We start from the raw sequence: 6,000 nt of genomic DNA, 5'->3' as shown, positions 1-6,000 counted from the left end.
ACACAAACAAGTATCTGGCTTTGGCAGGGAGAGGTTTGGGGTTGGATCCTTTTCCCCAGTTTTAATAGAGACTATAAAGGGAGATCTTTACCAAACAACATTAAAACATTTTTTTTAATGTTTATTTTTGAGAGAGAAAGAGAGAGACAGAGACAGAGTGTGAGCAGGGGAGAGGCAGAGAGAGAGGGAGACACCGAATCTGAAGCAGGCTCCAGGCTCTGAGCTGTCAGCACAGAACCCGACACAGGGCTTGAGCCCACAAACTGCGGGATCATGACCTGAGCCAAAGTCGGATGCTTAACCGACTGAGCCACCCAGGCGCCCCATTTACCAAACAACATTTTGAAACACCATCATGTTGGGGTGCACAGGCCGGAGCCCTTGAAGAACAGGCAGGCAAAACCAGATGAGTGCTCTCCTGCTCCACTGTGCATGGGAGCATTTGAAAGTTCTCTTATTGCAGGTCTGACTGGCTGCCCTTTATTTATGGGAACCATTGCAGAGCTAAAGGGAAGCAGAGACAGTCATTGCTTTTCTGGGGGCAACACTCATGGATGACTGGGAAAGCCACAGACCTAGTGGGAAAAAACATTATTTTGAGCACTGGCAGACCTGGATTTTGAGGTTGATATTACCTGCCTATCAGCTGGTTCACTGGGGGATACAACGCCTGGCTCTTGCCGAATGGATCTAAATCTGAAAATGTTAACTCCTAGCCCTGAGGAAAGAGTGCTGAGGAGAGGCTGAAGGGGATGGGGGGCTAAGGACAGGGTGAGAATAAAGGTGGGAGCCTGGCTGCAAGACCCCGGCCAGCACTACCAAAGAGCCTGTTACAGGCAGAAGCCTTGACTTGGGGGCTCCCAGATGTCCACAGATAGAACTGAGAGCATCTGTACAATCAGTAAGGAAGCAATTACACTCTGATTTTCACTAACCTTTAACTACAATTTAGACTTGCCTTCAGTTAAGAATGTAGCCAACAAACCATGGCATTTGCCCCAGCTAGGCTTACATATGTTTTCACTATCACATGATTGCTGCAGAGACCTTGAAATAGCACTTACATTCATTACCTCTTCAATTTTTTTTAATGCTTATTTATTTTTGCGAGAGAGCAAGAAAGAGAGAGAGAGAGAGTGCAAGTGGGGAAGGGGCAGAGAGGGAGACACAGAATCTGAAGCAGACTCCAGGCTGTCAGCATACAGCCCAATGTGGGGCCTGAACCCATGAACCATTAGATCATGACCTGAGCCAAAGTCGGATGCCCAACCAACTGAGCCACTCATGTGCCCCCATTCATCACTTCTTCAAAAGCATAATCCTTATTAGACCTACTGCTAGATCTTGTCCTTTTTTTTTTTTTAAGTTTATTTATTTATTTTGAGAGAGAGAGGAAGAGCACACACGAGCAGGGGAGGGGCAGAGAGAGAATCCCAAGCAGGCTCTGCGCTGTCAGCATCAAGCCTGACATGAGGCTGGATCTCATGAAGCATGAGATCGTGACCTAAGCCAAGACCAAGAGCCAGACGCTTAACCTACTGAGCCACCCAGGCGCCCCTAGATTTTGTCCTTCAATGCGTTAATAAAGTAACATTTATTTTCCACATCACAAGTTTGTTTATATTTTGGTAACTATATTTCAATATGATCAGTTCCCTTCACAGTTATTTTAGCTAGAAACAGCATTCTGAGAGGCAGCTGGGTGGCTCAGTCAGTTGAGCCTCCGACTCTTGATTTTGGTTCAGGTCATAATCTCATGGTTGTGAGACTGAGCCCTGCATTGGCCTCCATGTTGATCATGGATCCTGCTTACGGTCCTCTCTCTCTCTCTCTCTCTCTGAGAGAGGGGGAAAGAGGGGGAAAGAGTGGTGTTTGTGTGGGTGGTGGTGAGCATGGTGACTTTTTTCCTCCTTCACCCTCCCCCAACCAGCAGCGCAACAACTCACCTATTTGCTCTTTGGCAAGTAAATGAGATTGGCTCATCCCCTCTCCCCCACTTACACGCTCTCTCTAAAATTAAAATTAATTAATTAATTCTAAGAAACAGCATTCTGAAAAGCAGTCCAGAGTTCGCCAGCCTGCCAAAGGCGTGAGCTCATGGCACACAGAAAGGTTAAGAACTCAGAACAGCAGCCAGCAAAGGGGAGGTTCTGAAAATACAGAAGTGTTTAGTTCCGTTTCAACATCCTTTTCAGAAGACACAAAGCTCTTTGTTGCTCATGCCCTGGAAAGTTGATCAAGGGCAAACAGAGAACAGGATGGAGACGTGGGAGAAAATGGGCGGAGGCCCCCGGAGACATGAAGGAAAGGAAAGTCACGGCTGACATTCCCCACCGCCATCCTCCAACACACTGTACAACGGAGTCTAAGCACCTAAGTTAGAGTGGAAATCAGCAGAGGCTTGGGGCCCCTGGCCCCTTAAGTGTCTCTTACTCTGCGGCATCAGCTGGCTCCTTACAGACTCAGCAACTGTCTGCTTAAAACTCCCAGCTGGCTCCTAACACCTGCTGGCCAGCTGCCCTGCCTATTGAAGAACTCCCAGACTCCAAACATCTTGCCTCAAGAAGGTCAAGATGGACTTTATGGTCTTTTGTTTGGTGACTCTGCTGCCATTTGGTCACTGAGTGTATGAGCCAAAGTTCAGTGCTAAACACCCACTTGAACTTAATTTTTCTGTTTCATTAAGGAGGCTATTTTAGAGTCTGGCCATGCATGCGTCAAGGACACATTAACTCTGGGGACAGCCCATTTCTCCAAGTCAGTCCCCGGGGATGGAGGGGCATGGCCAGGAGCCAACAGGAAGGGGTTCTGACCAGGGAGGAGAAAGGCTCTGTGGGAACTGGTATGGGTGGCTTAAGCAGCAGCCTCTGGGGATAGCAAAGCTCTAGGCTGTGGAGGGTTATTAGAGTGACTGCCCCAGAAATATGTCCCTGGTTAGCCCCAGCTAAGGTGTAGGTAAGGAGAGGTGAGAGTGTGGGAAGGTAATTGCAGTCACCGCAGAGCCTCCAGGTTTCTTATCCGGCAATGCTGAGCTTTCTGCAGGGGCAGGCACGGTAAGCAAAGCGTGCTCTGTTTTTCCTAGGAATCCAGTGCTGTACAGATCAAAAACCAACGACAAACAAAAAACCTAGCCAATCTCATTTACTTGCCAAAGAGCAAATAGGTGAGTTGTTGCGCTGCTGGTTGGGAGAGGGCGAAGGAGGAAAAAAGTCGCCATGCTCACCACCACCCACACAAACACCACTCATGGAAAGAACATGATACTAGGTACTAGGACAGCTGGGTCCCAGCCCTGGCCCTGCCTCTCTCTAACCTTCTGCTTGACTTCCTTTTCCCAGTGGGCCTCGGTTTCCCCATATCGAAAGTTAACCACTGCTGCTCTTAAACACAAACCCACCCGCAGTCCTGGCTGGACGCCCCCACCCTGGGTGTGGGCAGTCCGAGAAAAGGAGAGAATGTTCTACAGGTGCCAACGGCCTCCACGACAGGGGAGCGGCAGCCCCACCCAGCTGGTCTGAGTTGTGTGTTGAAATGAAGAGAAGAGGGACGCAACTGGCCAGTGTGGTGGCTTTTATTCCATTCATTCATTCATGCATGCATGCATTCACTCACTCACTCACTCATTTATTAAGTTCTGTCTTTGGATATGTTTCTGTTTCTAAGAATAAAATGTGTTCATTGTAAAAATTTCAAACACAATGAAAATCTAAAATCGCTTCAAATGTTTTCCCAGAACTGCCTCCTAGGAGAAACAATTTACTGTCTTGTATTTATTGTATGCACTTTTTTATTCCTTTGTCTTCCTTTTCTTTTCTCTCTCTCTCTCTCTCTCTCTCTTTTTTTTTTTTTTTTGGTCCTTGTAGCATACAAGCACATTTTATTTGACCAGTGTAAAAGTGTTTGGATTAAAACATCAGAGCCTTCCTTCCCTTCCACTCCTTTCAACCCTGAATTCCACTCCCCTCTGCAGACAGTCACTGTTAATATTCTGGTTCTGATCCTTCTAGACACTCAAGTGCAGGTAGCTTGCTACCCCAACACCTGCTATCCAGCCCTGGCCAGTGAGAAGTCACTGTTGCCAGTGCAGCCCTGTTCAGTCTCCCGTACCCTCTGCCTCCCCACTTCTCCGGTAGGCATCAGATGTCATCCCTTCTGTCCCCCGAAGTCCAGGGGCACAGCTTCAGGGGAGGGGAAAGCTTCTCTCCTCCCCACTGGGTGATGGAGAGGGGAGGGGAGGCCTTGGCACTCCACAGGCTGGCTGGGAGTGAGCACTGATGCCAGCAAAGAGTGTTTCATGATGTCTTAGCATGATCCACATATGTGGTGCAGTCCTTCCCTTGGGATGTAGGGGAACTAAGCATCCATTGTGTATGTAGTCTTGGCCTTTGGGGTCTCAGCTGAAACATAGACACAAAGAATCCCGCCTTAATATCCAGTCACAGATGCCATCATTTATTTATTTCATGATGGACATTGGGTTGTTTTGTGTGTGTGCTCACAAGCTACCTCAGGCAGGTTTTTAAATTAGCTGCTGATGCTTGCTTGCTTTCTTTCTAACACTTATTTATTTAATTTTGAGAGATAGAGAGAGATGCTGCATGGGCAGGGGAGTGGGAGACACAGAATCAGAAGCAGGCTCCAGGCTCCGAGCTGTCAGCACAGAGCCTGACATGGGGCTCGAACTCACAAACCGTGAGATCATGACCTGAGCGGAAGTCGGCCGCTTAACCGACTGAGCCACCCAGGCGCCCCATTAGCTGCTGATTCTTATAAACATTTGTCATTTTGTCACCATCTAACCCCCTGCCCTGCTTCTCAAGTTGGGAGAAGCTTACCACTGGACACACCCAATGTATGCCATGGGGCTACAACAGTCACATTCATTTAAAAGTTTTGGAGAAAAAGGGATGTAACATAATGATTCAGTATTTAATACAAGAGAGATAAGTCAGGAGATGTCAAGAACATTTCTCCTTTGTAGTGAGCTGTTTAGGACTTTGGTGCCAGACCTCCAGGAGATGCACAGCCATCCTCCTCTGCACCCAGGGACATCTTTCCATGCCCTGCTCTGGTAGCCAGCCTCCAAGACAGCCCCCAGTGATCCTGGCCTCCCGGCATCCACACCCTTGAAGATCCCCCGCCCTTCCACATTGTCCCAGGGACATCTATGCCACTAATGTCACCGTCCTCTTCTTTCTCCTTCAATTCTCAAATCCTGGAGGTGGCACACACATGGGCACAGGGGATAAATGACATTATACAAAATGGCTGCTCCTCTGCCCCCCTAGCTAAGGTCATGATGAGTGGAGTGCGTAACCCAGGAGCGGTATTTTCTTTGTGGACCAGCAACAGGTAGCAAACCTCTGTGTGCTCAGTCAGGGGCTTACAGCAGCAGGTGGGTTGCTGCAAAACGAGTTTTGAGCCCACTTCTTTATTTTCTCCACAGGCCTGTTGTCCAAACCCCTACAGCAGTTTATCGTGCAATTCAGAGTGGATTGAGAACCCTCATTGAAATGGTTGCTTGGAAGCTGAGTTTCCCGCCACATTGCTGTGCAATGCGATTCTGGGGCATTCCCTCCAGCGTGGACTTTGGTTCCAGGTTGGGTGTGGGCAGTGGATTCCTAGAAGAGTCATGAAAGCCGGCCCGGGGTGGGGACAAGCAAGTCCCTTTCTGGACCCTGGGTAGGCAAGGAGCCGATGGCATTTGGGTTCCGCGCACAGGCCAGGTCTTCCTCCTGATTGCGGTCTCCACCTGTATTGGGCGAGTGGGGTGTGGCTCTCGTCCTGCCTGGGATAATGGTGACCTGAAGTCATTCGTTACCCAAATCCAGGAAGGGCAGTTCACTGTACCGCAACTGGTACAGTCATGGCGGCCTCTCTCTGGCACGTGTCAGCAAAAGAGTGTGTTTATTTTCTACCATCCAGAGCCACGTGGAACCTGGCCCAGATCTGGGAGAAGGTGCAGTTGGCTCCACAGCCAGCCCTGAGGAGACTTCCTGA

This window comes from Acinonyx jubatus, chromosome D4 (assembly GCF_027475565.1).
Source record: "Acinonyx jubatus isolate Ajub_Pintada_27869175 chromosome D4, VMU_Ajub_asm_v1.0, whole genome shotgun sequence".
Taxonomy (NCBI): domain Eukaryota; kingdom Metazoa; phylum Chordata; class Mammalia; order Carnivora; family Felidae; genus Acinonyx; species Acinonyx jubatus.
Note: the sequence above shows the minus strand (reverse complement) of the source record.